The sequence below is a fragment of the Toxotes jaculatrix genome, chromosome 24 (assembly GCF_017976425.1).
Source record: "Toxotes jaculatrix isolate fToxJac2 chromosome 24, fToxJac2.pri, whole genome shotgun sequence".
Taxonomy (NCBI): domain Eukaryota; kingdom Metazoa; phylum Chordata; class Actinopteri; family Toxotidae; genus Toxotes; species Toxotes jaculatrix.
In genome coordinates this window covers 2,935,667-2,952,930 of record NC_054417.1, presented here as the reverse complement: position 1 = coordinate 2,952,930, position 17,264 = coordinate 2,935,667, and the positions used below count along the sequence as shown (strand labels likewise).

Genomic DNA, 17,264 nt, shown 5'->3' with positions numbered 1-17,264 from the left:
TACCACTCTCTCTCTCTTTCTCTCTCTCCCTACCTCAGTCTCTTTCTATGTCTCTCTACCCTTCTCTTGTCCAACCCACATTCACTGACATCACAGCTTAATGATCCAATCAGAGGCAGGCCATTTTGTCATGTGCTTATTTCAATATTTTTCTGTGATAAATTTTTTTTTTTACATTTTATAAATGCATTATTTTACCTGGAAAAAAAAACCCCGCCCAACAAAACAGCCACAAAAAAATCCACCCTAAAATTTTGAAACACAGAAACTCTTTATTTGATATTTATGAAGTTGTAAACATGAAAATATCAAAGTTGAACATATCACATAATATCTCTGAATGAGAAAAACATGTTCACAAGTTTACATTGAAACTGTTTCAGTTTTAAAACCAGTGTACTAAGCTGAACACACGTTTTACTTCTAAACTGTTAAAGTGAATTATCATACAGGGGCTGATTGGCCAGGGCTTTGACGGTGACGAAATGGCCTGCCTCTGATTGGATCATTAAGCTGTGATGTCAGTGAATGTGGGTTGGACAAGAGAAGGGTAGAGAGACATAGAAAGAGACAGAGGTAGGGAGAGAGAGAAAGAGAGAGAGAGTGGTAGAGAGTATGTTTCTGTGAATGGTAGAGAGACATAGAGTGTGTGTAAGAGAGAGAGAAAACTTTCTGAAATTCAAAGGATTTTCTGGGAGAGAGAGTGTGTGTGAAAAAGAGAGAGCGAGAGAGAGAGAGACCACAACTCGCTCACACACACAGAGCTTGTCACTCTCACACACACATCTCTCTCTCTCTCTCTCTCTCTCTCTCTCTCTCTCTCTCTCTCTCCCAGAAAATCCTTTGAATTTCAGCAAGGATTTGTCGTTGGAGAAGTGATAAAAAAAACAGACCTGTTAATAACGTTAATAGTTACACTGCATCCTACATTGTAAAAAAAAAAAATGTTGTTTTTACAGTAATGTACCGGCAGCTGTGGTTGCCGAAATAGCACCGTTAAATTATGGTAAAACATTTCCTCTATTTACAGTAATAAATTGTATTGATACTGTTGATTTTACAGTTAATACATGTGGTTATTTCAATATTTTATTGTAAAAAAAAATGTTCTTAGATGGAAAAAAAACATAGTTTTACCTGAAAATTCACATGGAAACATGTTATTTTGGGTGGCATGGTTGTGCAGTGGTTAGTACTGTCGTCTCACAGCAAGAGGGTTCCAGGTTCGAACCCCGGTCTGGACCCTTCTGTGTAGAGTAAAAAATTCTGGAAAAATATTGAAATAAGCACATTTTTAAACTGTAAACTCTATGCTTGATTCAGTATTTTACCAGTTTGAACATTTAGAACACATTGTTTTACCAATAAAAATAACATGTTTCCATGTAAATTTTCAGGTAAAACTATGTTTTTTTTAATCTAAGAACATTTTTTTTTTTTACAATGTAGGATGCAGTGTAACTATTAACGTTATTAACAGGTCTGTTTTTTTTTATCACTTCTCCAACGACAAATCCTTGCTGAAATTCAAAGGATTTTCTGGGAGAGAGAGAGAGAGAGAGAGAGAGAGAGAGAGAGAGAGAGAGAGAGAGAGAGAGAGATGTGTGTGAGAGTGACAAGCTCTGTGTGTGTGTGTGTGAGCGAGTTGTGGTCTCTCTCTCTCTCTCTCGCTCTCTCTTTTTCACACACACACTCTCTCCCAGAAAATCCTTTGAATTTCAGAAAGTTTTCTCTCTCTCTTACACACACTCTATGTCTCTCTACCATTCACAGAAACATACTCTCTACCACTCTCTCTCTCTTTCTCTCTCTCCCTACCTCAGTCTCTTTCTATGTCTCTCTACCCTTTTCTTGTCCAACCCACATTCACTGACATCACAGCTTAATGATCCAATCAGAGGCAGGCCATTTTGTCATGTGCTTATTTCAATATTTTTCTGTGATAATTTTTTTTTTGACATTTTATAAATGCATTGTTTTACCTGGAAAAAAAAAAACCCCGCCCAACAAAACAGCCACAAAAAAAATCCATCTTAAAATTTTGAAACACAGAAACTCTTTATTTGATATTTATGAAGTTGTAAACATGAAAATATCAAAGTTGAACATATCACATAATATCTCTGAATGAGAAAAACATGTTCACAAGTTTACACTGAAACTGTTTCAGTTTTAAAACCAGTGTACTAAGCTGAACACACGTTTTACTTCTAAACTGTTAAAGTGAATTATCATACAGGGGCTGATTGGCCAGGGCTTTGACGGTGACGAAATGGCCTGTCTCTGATTGGATCATTAAGCTGTGATGTCAGTGAATGTGGGTTGGACAAGAGAAGGGTAGAGAGACATAGAAAGAGACAGAGGTAGGGAGAGAGAGAAAGAGAGAGAGAGTGGTAGAGAGTATGTTTCTGTGAATGGTAGAGAGACATAGAGTGTGTGTAAGAGAGAGAGAAAACTTTCTGAAATTCAAAGGATTTTCTGGGAGAGAGAGTGTGAGTGAAAAAGAGAGAGCGAGAGAGAGAGAGACCACAACTCGCTCACACACACAGAGCTTGTCACTCTCACACACATCTCTCTCTCTCTCTCTCTCTCTCTCTCTCTCTCTCCCAGAAAATCCTTTGAATTTCAGCAAGGATTTGTCGTTGGAGAAGTGATAAAAAAAACAGACCTGTTAATAACGTTAATAGTTACACTGCATCCTACATTGTAAAAAAAAAAAAATGTTGTTTTTACAGTAATGTACCGGCAGCTGTGGTTGCCGAAATAGCACCGTTAAATTATGGTAAAACATTTCCTCCATTTACAGTAATAAATTGTACTGATACTGTTTGTTATGTTTTTTTTAAATCTAAGAACATTTTTTTTATAATAAAATATTGAAATAACCACATGTATTAACTGTAAAATCACAATGTAGGATGCAGTGTAACTATTAACGTTCTTAACAGGTCTGTTTTTTTTCACACACACACACACAGTGACAAAATGGCCTGCCTCTGATTGGATCATTAAGCTGTGATGTCAGTGAATGTGGGTTGGACAAGAGAAGGGTAGAGAGACATAGAAAGAGACTGAGGTAGGGAGAGAGAGAAAGAGAGAGAGAGTGGTAGAGAGTATGTTTCTGTGAATGGTAGAGAGACATAGAGTGTGTGTAAGAGAGAGAGAAAACTTTCTGAAATTCAAAGGATTTTCTGGGAGAGAGAGTGTGAGTGAAAAAGAGAGAGCGAGAGAGAGAGAGACCACAACTCGCTCACACACACAGAGCTTGTCACTCTCACACACCTCTCTCTCTCTCTCTCTCTCTCTCTCTCTCTCTCTCTCTCTCCCAGAAAATCCTTTGAATTTCAGCAAGGATTTGTCGTTGGAGAAGTGATAAAAAAAACAGACCTGTTAATAACGTTAATAGTTACACTGCACCCTACATTGTAAAAAAAAAAAAAATGTTGTTTTTACAGTAATGTACCGGCAGCTGTGGTTGCCGAAATAGCACCGTTAAATTATGGTAAAACATTTCCTCCATTTACAGTAATAAATTGTATTGATACTGTTTGTTATGTTTTTTTAAAATCTAAGAACATTTTTTTTATAATAAAATATTGAAATAACCACATGTATTAACTGTAAAATCACAATGTAGGATGCAGTGTAACTATTAACGTTATTAACAGGTCTGTTTTTTTTCACACACACACACACAGTGACAAAATGGCCTGCCTCTGATTGGATCATTAAGCTGTGATGTCAGTGAATGTGGGTTGGACAAGAGAAGGGTAGAGAGACATAGAAAGAGACTGAGGTAGGGAGAGAGAGAAAGAGAGAGAGAGTGGTAGAGAGTATGTTTCTGTGAATGGTAGAGAGACATAGAGTGTGTGTAAGAGAGAGAGTAAACTTTCTGAAATTCTAAGGATTTTCTGGGAGAGAGAGAGAGAGAGAGAGAGAGAGAGAGAGAGAGAGAGAGAGAGAGAGACCACAACTCGCTCACACACACACACGCAGAGCTTGTCACTCTCACACACATCTCTCTCTCTCTCTCTCTCTCTCTCTCTCTCTCTCTCTCTCTCTCTAATATACATCATTTGACAAATATGCATCTTCCGACTTCAAAAAATACACACATCATGACATTACTGTCTTAACTAATATGCAAATATGTCGGAGGTTGTGTTTGAGGTACAAAATAACGATAAGAAAAGGAGGCCGAAAGAAAATGTAACCACTCCCCGTCGGGGAATCGAACCCCCGTCTCCCGCGTGACAGGCGGGGATACTTACCACTATACTAACGAGGAGATATCTATAGTTTGACACTGTTGAAACACACAACTACTGATCTGCACTTGTTTAAGTGCATGGGTGCACTTGATTTGTACAACTCTCGTTGTCTGTTTTTCCTCGAAAACTGCTGTTTTTCCTAGAAAAATGGTGTCCCCGCCGGTCACGCGGGCGGGGATACCCGAGGCTACAGTGTCATCAATTACCAACAGCAAAGCCAAAATGGATCAAAATTACAGTAAGTTTAAACTAATTAATAATTAATAATCAGAGGCAGGCCATTTTGTCACTGTGTGTGTGTGTGTGAAAAAAAAACAGACCTGTTAATAACGTTAATAGTTACACTGCATCCTACATTGTAAAAAAAAAAAAATGTTGTTTTTACAGTAATGTACCGGCAGCTGTGGTTGCCGAAATAGCACCGTTAAATTATGGTAAAACATTTCCTCCATTTACAGTAATAAATTGTACTGATACTGTTTGTTATGTTTTTTTAAAATCTAAGAACATTTTTTTTATAATAAAATATTGAAATAACCACATGTATTAACTGTAAAATCACAATGTAGGATGCAGTGTAACTATTAACGTTATTAACAGGTCTGTTTTTTTTCACACACACACACACACAGTGACAAAATGGCCTGCCTCTGATTGGATCATTAAGCTGTGATGTCAGTGAATGTGGGTTGGACAAGAGAAGGGTAGAGAGACATAGAAAGAGACTGAGGTAGGGAGAGAGAGAAAGAGAGAGAGAGTGGTAGAGAGTATGTTTCTGTGAATGGTAGAGAGACATAGAGTGTGTGTTAGAGAGAGAGAAAACTTTCTGAAATTCAAAGGATTTTCTGGGAGAGAGAGTGTGAGTGAAAAAGAGAGAGCGAGAGAGAGAGAGACCACAAGTTCCTCACACACACAGAGCTTGTCACTCTCACACACATCTCTCTCTCTCTCTCTCTCTCTCTCTCTCTCTCTCTCTCTCTCTCTCTCTCTCCCAGAAAATCCTTTGAATTTCAGCAAGGATTTGTCGTTGGAGAAGTGATAAAAAAACAGACCTGTTAATAACGTTAATAGTTACACTGCATCCTACATTGTAAAAAAAAAAAATGTTGTTTTTACAGTAATGTACCGGCAGCTGTGGTTGCCGAAATAGCACCGTTAAATTATGGTAAAACATTTCCTCCATTTACAGTAATAAATTGTATTGATACTGTTGATTTTACAGTTAATACATGTGGTTATTTCAATATTTTATTATAAAAAAAATGTTCTTAGATTAAAAAAAACATAGTTTTACCTGAAAATTTACATGGAAACATGTTATTTTTATTGGTAAAACAATGTGTTCTAAATGTTCAAACTGGTAAAATACTGAATCAAGCATAGAGTTTACAGTTTAAAAATGTGCTTATTTCAATATTTTTCTATAATTTTTTACTCTACACAGAAGGGTCCAGACCGGGGTTCGAACCTGGAACCCTCTTGCTGTGAGGCGACAGTACTAACCACTGCACAACCATGCCGCTCAAAATAACATGTTTCCATGTGAATTTTCAGGTAAAACTATGTTTTTTTTCCATCTAAGAACATTTTTTTTTACAATAAAATATTGAAATAACCACATGTATTAACTGTAAAATCAACAGTATCAATACAATTTATTACTGTAAATGGAGGAAATGTTTTACCATAATTTAACGGTGCTATTTCGGCAACCACAGCTGCCGGTACATTACTGTAAAAACAACATTTTTTTTTTTTACAATGTAGGATGCAGTGAAACTATTAACGTTATTAACAGGTCTGTTTTTTTTATCACTTCTCCAACGACAAATCCTTGCTGAAATTCAAAGGATTTTCTGGGAGAGAGAGAGAGAGAGAGAGAGAGAGAGAGAGAGAGAGAGAGAGAGATGTGTGTGAGAGTGACAAGCTCTGTGTGTGTGTGTGAGCGAGTTGTGGTCTCTCTCTCTCTCTCTCGCTCTCTCTTTTTCACTCACACTCTCTCTCCCAGAAAATCCTTTGAATTTCAGAAAGTTTACTCTCTCTCTTACACACACTCTATGTCTCTCTACCATTCACAGAAACATACTCTCTACCACTCTCTCTCTCTTTCTCTCTCTCCCTACATCAGTCTCTTTCTATGTCTCTCTACCCTTTTCTTGTCCAACCCACATTCACTGACATCACAGCTTAATGATCCAATCAGAGGCAGGCCATTTTGTCATGTGCTTATTTCAATATTTTTCTGTGATAAATTTTTTTTGACATTTTATAAATGCATTGTTTTACCTGGAAAAAAAAACCCCGCCCAACAAAACAGCCACAAAAAAATCCACCTTAAAATTTTGAAACACAGAAACTCTTTATTTGATATTTATGAAGTTGTAAACATGAAAATATCAAAGTTGAACATATCACATAATATCTCTGAATGAGAAAAAAATGTTCACAAGTTTACATTGAAACTGTTTCAGTTTTAAAACCAGTGTACTAAGCTGAACACACTTTTTACTTCTAAACTGTTAAAGTGAATTATCATACAGGGGCTGATTGGCCAGGGCTTTGACAGTGACAAAATGGCCTGCCTCTGATTGGATCATTAAGCTGTGATGTCAGTGAATGTGGGTTGGACAAGAGAAGGGTAGAGAGACATAGAAAGAGACTGAGGTAGGGAGAGAGAGAAAGAGAGAGAGAGTGGTAGAGAGTATGTTTCTGTGAATGGTAGAGAGACATAGAGTGTGTGTAAGAGAGAGAGAAAACTTTCTGAAATTCAAAGGATTTTCTGGGAGAGAGAGTGTGAGTGAAAAAGAGAGAGCGAGAGAGAGAGAGACCACAACTCGCTCACACACACAGAGCTTGTCACTCTCACACACCTCTCTCTCTCTCTCTCTCTCTCTCTCTCTCTCTCTCCCAGAAAATCCTTTGAATTTCAGCAAGGATTTGTCGTTGGAGAAGTGATAAAAAAAAACAGACCTGTTAATAACGTTAATAGTTACACTGCATCCTACATTGTAAAAAAAAAAAATGTTGTTTTTACAGTAATGTACCGGCAGCTGTGGTTGCCGAAATAGCACCGTTAAATTATGGTAAAACATTTCCTCCATTTACAGTAATAAATTGTATTGATACTGTTTGTTATGTTTTTTTAAAATCTAAGAACATTTTTTTATAATAAAATATTGAAATAACCACATGTATTAACTGTAAAATCACAATGTAGGATGCAGTGTAACTATTAACGTTATTAACAGGTCTGTTTTTTTTCACACACACACACAGTGACAAAATGGCCTGCCTCTGATTGGATCATTAAGCTGTGATGTCAGTGAATGTGGGTTGGACAAGAGAAGGGTAGAGAGACATAGAAAGAGACAGAGGTAGGGAGAGAGAGAAAGAGAGAGAGAGTGGTAGAGAGTATGTTTCTGTGAATGGTAGAGAGACATAGAGTGTGTGTTAGAGAGAGAGTAAACTTTCTGAAATTCAAAGGATTTTCTGGGAGAGAGAGTGTGAGTGAAAAAGAGAGAGCGAGAGAGAGAGAGAGAGAGAGCGAGAGAGAGAGAGACCACAACTCTCTCACACACACACACACACAGAGCTTGTCACTCTCACACACATCTCTCTCTCTCTCTCTCTCTCTCCCTCTCTCTCTCTCTCTCTCTCTCTAATATACATCATTTGACAAATATGCATCTTCCGACTTCAAAAAATACACACATCATGACATTACTGTCTTAACTAATATGCAAATATGTCGGAGGTTGTGTTTGAGGTACAAAATAACAATAAGAAAAGGAGGCCGAAAGAAAATGTAACCACTCCCCGTCAGGGAATCGAACCCCCGTCTCCCGCGTGACAGGCGGGGATACTTACCACTATACTAACGAGGAGATATCTATAGTTTGACACTGTTGAAACACACAACTACTGATCTGCACTTGTTTAAGTGCATGGGTGCACTTGATTTGTACAACTCTCGTTGTCTGTTTTTCCTCGAAAACTGCTGTTTTTCCTAGAAAAATGGTGTCCCCGCCGGTCACGCGGGCGGGGATACCCGAGGCTACAGTGTCATCAATTACCAACAGCAAAGCCAAAATGGATCAAAATTAACCCAGTTCAGACTGAATGCACTCAAGATGCACCTGATCACTCAGACCACATTCAGAGGTGGTCCGTGTTACATATGACCACATTCTTTTGGCTTTCTGACTAGTCCGGTTCACTTTGTTAAGGTCTTCATGGGCCTCGTTGGCGCAGTAGGCAGCGCGTCAGTCTCATAATCTGAAGGTCGTGAGTTCGAGCCTCACACGGGGCATGTGTTTTATCATTCATTTTATATATATATAAAGTTTTTCTTTCAGGTTTTTCGGTCCTATGGAGCAGTCGGAACCCTGTTTTTTTTCCCGACAAGCCCCGCCCCCTGGCCACGCCCCCGAGCCCCACCCACTACAAGACAGAACCAGGCCACAGACTTCACCATACAATTGGAATCACATTTTTATTCATGTTTACATCAGTATGTACAGTGACAAGCATTCCTGTAAACAAATTTGCCAATAAAAATCTGACCCCTACACCATGTTGCTTGCTTCATTCCACTATTACTCAAAGTTAACAAAACAGAAATAAGCTAACAGATCATCACATAGATATACACAAAGATGATCAAATAGATATACACAGAGATAATCAAAGAGATATACACATAGATATACAAATAGATATTTACATAGATATACACATAGATATACAAATAGATAATCACATAGATATACACATAGATATACACATAGATATACACATAGATATACAAATAGATAATCACATAGATATACACATAGATATACACATAGATATACAAATAGATAATCACATAGATATACACATAGATATACACAGAGATAATCACATAGATATACAGATAGAAGATCAAATAGATATACACATAGACATAAACAAAGGCAGAGACATCAACAAACACTTAAGCATATACATAGACATACACATAGACATCAACAAACACTTAGGCATACACATACACATACACATAGACATCAACAAACACTTAGGCATACACATAGACATAGACATAAATCAATACTTACAAAGATCTACTTGTCCGCCAGGTCGCCACTGTCTCTCTTACAAGACTCCGACAGTCCAACACGAGGCGAAACGGGGGTCGTGCCGCTGGCCCGCTCGAAGACGCCATCTCTACGTGTAGAGGAGCCACACGTGGCACACCTACAACAAACACACGGTGGTCAGACACAACACTTGGTACACCCTACTTGCCAAAGGCTTTCAAGACTTACTCTTTAAAACACTACTTTAACATACAGATTACAGCTCACCGTTACCTGCTACAGCCTACTTGCCACACACTAGTGCGCTCCCACTAGCTTCCTCTTACTGCCTACAGCTACAATCGACTTGCTACACACTCAGTGCTTTAACCTAAACTTCCACAACACAGGCTATGGCACTCTTACCACTTAACCTTGGAAGCTAACCCTTTACAGCTACTTTCTTAATACAACATACAACATACGGCTCTACACTGATCACTACTTTGAACAATCAAAATGCTACACATTTCACCCTACAACACTACAGCAACACCATGACAGCTCTACATGTACTCCTGTTTTCCACACACAAAGTGTTTGCACGTTTTCAGCTCCAAAAAAAAAACAACCCAAAAATTTAGACTTTTTTTGCCCGAAAAAAACGGCATACTATACTATGACGTTTTTTATGACATTTTGAGGCCGAAAATTATTTTGACTTTTTTTGCCGGAAAAAAACGGCATACTATACTATGACGTTTTTTATGACATTTTGAGGCCGAAAAAAACGGCATACTATACTATGATGTTTTTTATGACATTTTGAGGCCGAAAAAATTTTGGACTTTTTTTGCCCGAAAAAAACGGCATACTATACTATGACGTTTTTTTATGACATTTTGAGGCCGAAAAAAACGGCATACTATACTATGACGTTTTTTATGACATTTTGAGGCCGAAAAAATTTTTGACTTTTTTTGCCCGAAAAAAACGGCATACTATACTATGACGTTTTTTATGACATTTTGAGGCCGAAAAAAACGGCATACTATACTATGACGTTTTTTATGACATTTTGAGGCCGAAAAAAATTTTGACTTTTTTTGCCCGAAAAAAACGGCATACTATACTATGACGTTTTTTATGACATTTTGAGGCCGAAAAAAATTTAAACTTTTTTTGCCCTATTTCGACGCCTTACTATGCTATGACGTTTTTTATGACATTTTGAGGCCGAAAAAAATTTAGACTTTTTTTGCCCGAAAAATACGGCATACTATACTATGACGTTTTTTATGACATTTTGAGGCCGAAAAAAATGTTGACTTTTTTTGCTCGAAAAAAACGGCATACTATACTATGACGTTTTTTATGACATTTTGAGGCCGAAAAAAACGGCATACTATACTATGACGTTTTTTATGACATTTTGAGGCCGAAAAAAATTTAGACTTTTTTTGCCCGAAAAAAACGGCATACTATACTATGACGTTTTTTATGACATTTTGAGGCCGAAAATTTTTTTGACTTTTTTTGCCCGAAAAAAACGGCATACTATACTATGACGTTTTTTATGACATTTTGAGGCCGAAAAAAATTTAAACTTTTTTTTGCCCTATATCGACACCTTACTATACTATGACGTTTTTTATGACATTTTTTGCCCGAAAAATACGGCATACTATACTATGACGTTTTTTATGACATTTTGAGGCCGAAAAAAATGTTGACTTTTTTTGCTCGAAAAAAACGGCATACTATACTATGACGTTTTTTATGACATTTTGAGGCCGAAAAAAACGGCATACTATACTATGACGTTTTTTATGACATTTTGAGGCCGAAAAAAATTTAGACTTTTTTTGCCCGAAAAAAACGGCATACTATACTATGACGTTTTTTATGACATTTTGAGGCCGAAAAAATTTTTGACTTTTTTTGCCCGAAAAAAACGGCATACTATACTATGACGTTTTTTATGACATTTTGAGGCCGAAAAAAACGGCATACTATACTATGACGTTTTTTATGACATTTTGAGGCCGAAAAAAACGGCATACTATACTATGACGTTTTTTATGACATTTTGAGGCCGAAAAAAATTTTGACTTTTTTTGCCCGAAAAAAACGGCATACTATACTATGACGTTTTTTATGACATTTTGAGGCCGAAAAAAATTGTGACTTTCTTTGCCCGAAAAAAACGGCATACTATACTATGACGTTTTTTATGACATTTTGAGGCCGAAAAAATTTTTGACTTTTTTTGCCCGAAAAAAACGGCATACTATACTATGACGTTTTTTTATGACATTTTGAGGCCGAAAAAATTTTTGACTTTTTTTGCCCGAAAAAAACGGCATACTATACTATGACGTTTTTTATGACATTTTGAGGCCGAAAAAAATTTTGACTTTTTTTGCCCGAAAAAAACGGCATACTATACTATGACGTTTTTTATGACATTTTGAGGCCGAAAAAAATTTTGACTTTTTTTGCCCGAAAAAAACGGCATACTATACTATGAAGTTTTTTATGACATTTTGAGGCCGAAAAAAACGGCATACTATACTATGACGTTTTTTATGACATTTTGAGGCCGAAAAAATTTTTGTCTTTTTTTGCCCAAAAAAAACGGCATACTATACTATGACGTTTTTTATGACATTTTGAGGCCGAAAAAAATTTTGACTTTTTTTGCCCGAAAAAAACGGCATACTATACTATGACGTTTTTTATGACATTTTGAGGCCGAAAAAAATTTTGACTTTTTTTGCCCGAAAAAAACGGCATACTATACTATGACGTTTTTTATGACATTTTGAGGCGGAAAAAAATTTAGACTTTTTTTGCCCGAAAAAAACGGCATACTATACTATGACGTTTTTTATGACATTTTGAGGCCGAAAAAAATTGTGACTTTTTTTGCCCGAAAAAAACGGCATACTATACTATGACGTTTTTTATGACATTTTGAGGCCGAAAAAAATTTTGACTTTTTTTGCCCGAAAAAAACGGCATACTATACTATGACGTTTTTTTATGACATTTTGAGGCCGAAAAAATTTTTGACTTTTTTTGCCCGAAAAAAACGGCATACTATACTATGACGTTTTTTATGACATTTTGAGGCCGAAAAAAATTTAGACTTTTTTTGCCCGAAAAAAACGGCATACTATACTATGACGTTTTTTATGACATTTTGAGGCCGAAAAAAATTGTGACTTTTTTTGCCCGAAAAAAACGGCATACTATACTATGACGTTTTTTATGACATTTTGAGGCCGAAAAAAATTGTGACTTTTTTTGCCCGAAAAAAACGGCATACTATACTATGACGTTTTTTATGACATTTTGAGGCCGAAAAAAACGGCATACTATACTATGACGTTTTTTATGACATTTTGAGGCCGAAAAAAATTTTGACTTTTTTTGCCCGAAAAAAACGGCATACTATACTATGACGTTTTTTATGACATTTTGAGGCCGAAAAAAACGGCATACTATACTATGACGTTTTTATGACATTTTGAGGCCGAAAAAAACGGCATACTATACTATGACGTTTTTTATGACATTTTGAGGCCGAAAAAAATTGTGACTTTTTTTGCCCGAAAAAAACGGCATACTATACTATGACGTTTTTTATGACATTTTGAGGCCGAAAAAAATTTTGTCTTTTTTTGCCCGAAAAAAACAGCATACTATACTATGACGTTTTTTATGACATTTTGAGGCCGAAAAAAATTTTGACTTTTTTTGCCCGAAAAAAACGGCATACTATACTATGACGTTTTTTATGACATTTTGAGGCCGAAAAAAACGGCATACTATACTATGACGTTTTTTATGACATTTTGAGGCCGAAAAAATTTTTGACTTTTTTTGCCCGAAAAAAACGGCATACTATACTATGACGTTTTTTATGACATTTTGAGGCCGAAAAAAATTTTCTTTTTTTGTCCGAAAAAAAGGGCATACTATACTATGACGTTTTTTATGACATTTTGAGGCCGAAAAAAATTGTGACTTTTTTTGCCCGAAAAAAACGGCATACTATACTATGACGTTTTTTATGACATTTTGAGGCCGAAAAAAAATTTGACTTTTTTTGCCCGAAAAAAACGGCATACTATACTATGACGTTTTTTATGACATTTTGAGGCCGAAAAAAATTTTGTCTTTTTTTGCCCGAAAAAAACGGCATACTATACTATGACGTTTTTTATGACATTTTGAGGCCGAAAAAATTTTTGACTTTTTTTTGCCCGAAAAAAACGGCATACTATACTATGACGTTTTTTATGACATTTTGAGGCCGAAAAAAATTTTGACTTTTTTTGCCCGAAAAAAACGGCATACTATACTATGACGTTTTTTATGACATTTTGAGGCCGAAAAAAATTTTGACTTTTTTTGCCCGAAAAAAACGGCATACTATACTATGACGTTTTTTATGACATTTTGAGGCCGAAAAAAATTTTGACTTTTTTTGCCCGAAAAAAACGGCATACTATACTATGACGTTTTTTATGACATTTTGAGGCCGAAAAAAATTGTGACTTTTTTTGCCCGAAAAAAACGGCATACTATACTATGACGTTTTTTATGACATTTTGAGGCCGAAAAAAACGGCATACTATACTATGACGTTTTTTATGACATTTTGAGGCGGAAAAAAATTTTGACTTTTTTTGCCCGAAAAAAACGGCATACTATACTATGACGTTTTTTATGACATTTTGAGGCCGAAAAAAATTGTGACTTTTTTTGCCCGAAAAAAACGGCATACTATACTATGACGTTTTTTATGACATTTTGAGGCCGAAAAAATTTTGGACTTTTTTTGCCCGAAAAAAACGGCATACTATACTATGACGTTTTTTATGACATTTTGAGGCCGAAAAAAATTTAGACTTTTTTTGCCCGAAAAAAACGGCATACTATACTATGACGTTTTTTATGACATTTTGAGGCCGAAAAAAACGGCATACTATACTATGACGTTTTTTATGACATTTTGAGGCCGAAAAAAATTTTGACTTTTTTTGCCCGAAAAAAACGGCATACTATACTATGACGTTTTTTATGACATTTTGAGGCCGAAAAAAATTGTGACATTTTTTGCCCGAAAAAAACGGCATACTATACTATGACGTTTTTTATGACATTTTGAGTCCGAAAAAAATTGTGACATTTTTTGCCCGAAAAAAACGGCATACTATACTATGACGTTTTTTATGACATTTTGAGGCCGAAAAAAATTGTGACATTTTTTGCCCGAAAAAAACGGCATACTATACTATGACGTTTTTTATGACATTTTGAGGCCGAAAAAAATTTTGACTTTTTTTGCCCGAAAAAAACGGCATACTATACTATGACGTTTTTTATGACATTTTGAGGCCGAAAAAAATTTTGTCTTTTTTTGCCCGAAAAAAACAGCATACTATACTATGACGTTTTTTATGACATTATGAGGCCGAAAAAAATTTTGACTTTTTTTGCCCGAAAAAAACGGCATACTATACTATGACGTTTTTTATGACATTTTGAGGCGGAAAAAAATTGTGACTTTTTTTGCCCGAAAAAAACGGCATACTATACTATGACGTTTTTTATGACATTTTGAGGCCGAAAAAAACGGCATACTATACTATGACGTTTTTTATGACATTTTGAGGCCGAAAAAAATTTAGACTTTTTTTGCCCGAAAAAAACGGCATACTATACTATGACGTTTTTTATGACATTTTGAGGCCGAGAAAAATTGTGACTTTTTTTGTCCGAAAAAAACGGCATACTATACTATGACGTTTTTTATGACATTTTGAGGCGGAAAAATTTTTTGACTTTTTTTGCCCGAAAAAAACGGCATACTATACTATGACGTTTTTTATGACATTTTGAGGCCGAAAAAAATTTTGACTTTTTTTGCCCGAAAAAAACGGCATACTATACTATGACGTTTTTTATGACATTTTGAGGCCGAAAAAAATTTTGACTTCTTTTGCCCGAAAAAAACGGCATACTATACTATGACGTTTTTTATGACATTTTGAGGCCGAAAAAAATTGTGACTTTTTTTGCCCGAAAAAAACGGCATACTATACTATGACGTTTTTTATGACATTTTGAGGTCGAAAAAAATTTTGACTTTTATTGCCCGAAAAAAAACCGGCATACTATACTATGACGTTTTTTATGACATTTTGAGTCCGAAAAAATTTTTGACTTTTTTTGCCCGAAAAAAACGGCATACTATACTATGACGTTTTTTATGACATTTTGAGGCGGAAAAAAATTTTGACTTTTTTTGCCCGAAAAAAACGGCATACTATACTATGACGTTTTTTATGACATTTTGAGGCCGAAAAAAACGGCATACTATACTATGACGTTTTTTATGACATTTTGAGGCCGAAAAAAATTTTGACTTTTTTTGCCCGAAAAAAACGGCATACTATACTATGACGTTTTTTATGACATTTTGAGGCCGAAAAAAACGGCATACTATACTATGACGTTTTTTATGACATTTTGAGGCCGAAAAAAATTTTGACTTTTTTTGCCCGAAAAAAACGGCATACTATACTATGACGTTTTTTTATGACATTTTGAGGCCGAAAAAATTTTTGACTTTTTTTGCCCGAAAAAAACGGCATACTATACTATGACGTTTTTTATGACATTTTGAGGCCGAAAAAAATTTAGACTTTTTTTGCCCGAAAAAAACGGCATACTATACTATGACGTTTTTTATGACATTTTGAGGCCGAAAAAAATTGTGACTTTTTTTGCCCGAAAAAAACGGCATACTATACTATGACGTTTTTTATGACATTTTGAGGTCGAAAAAATTTTTGACTTTTTTTGCCCGAAAAAAACGGCATACTATACTATGACGTTTTTTATGACATTTTGAGGCCGAAAAAAATTTTGTCTTTTTTTGCCCGAAAAAAACGGCATACTATACTATGACGTTTTTTATGACATTTTGAGGCCGAAAAAAATTTTGACTTTTTTTGCCCGAAAAAAACGGCATACTATACTATGACGTTTTTTATGACATTTTGAGGCCGAAAAAAATTTTGACTTTTTTTGCCCGAAAAAAACGGCATACTATACTATGACGTTTTTTATGACATTTTGAGGCCGAAAAAAATTGTGACTTTTTTTGCCCGAAAAAAACGGCATACTATACTATGACGTTTTTTATGACATTTTGAGGCCGAAAAAAACGGCATACTATACTATGACGTTTTTTATGACATTTTGAGGCCGAAAAAAATTTTGACTTTTTTTGCCCGAAAAAAACGGCATACTATACTATGACGTTTTTTATGACATTTTGAGGCCGAAAAAAACGGCATACTATACTATGACGTTTTTATGACATTTTGAGGCCGAAAAAAACGGCATACTATACTATGACGTTTTTTATGACATTTTGAGGCCGAAAAAAATTGTGACTTTTTTTGCCCGAAAAAAACGGCATACTATACTATGACGTTTTTTATGACATTTTGAGGCGGAAAAAAATTTTGTCTTTTTTTGCCCGAAAAAAACAGCATACTATACTATGACGTTTTTTATGACATTTTGAGGCCGAAAAAAATTTTGACTTTTTTTGCCCGAAAAAAACGGCATACTATACTATGACGTTTTTTATGACATTTTGAGGCCGAAAAAAACGGCATACTATACTATGACGTTTTTTATGACATTTTGAGGCCGAAAAAATTTTTGACTTTTTTTGCCCGAAAAAAACGGCATACTATACTATGACGTTTTTTATGACATTTTGAGGCCGAAAAAAATTTTCTTTTTTTGTCCGAAAAAAAGGGCATACTATACTATGACGTTTTTTATGACATTTTGAGGCCGAAAAAAATTGTGACTTTTTTTGCCCGAAAAAAACGGCATACTA

The 17,264-nt window shown here is 35.5% G+C and overlaps 2 non-coding genes across 2 annotated transcripts; one reads left to right on the top strand and one right to left on the bottom strand.

Annotated features, from left to right (window-relative positions):
- Positions 1-4,216: 4,216 nt before the first annotated feature.
- Positions 4,217-4,288, bottom strand: trnad-guc. The gene has a single exon. It is a non-coding gene; the product is annotated as a tRNA-Asp (tRNA).
- Positions 4,289-8,507: 4,219 nt separating this feature from the next.
- trnam-cau lies at positions 8,508-8,580 on the top strand. The gene has a single exon. It is a non-coding gene; the product is annotated as a tRNA-Met (tRNA).
- The last annotated feature ends 8,684 nt before the right edge of the window (positions 8,581-17,264 follow it).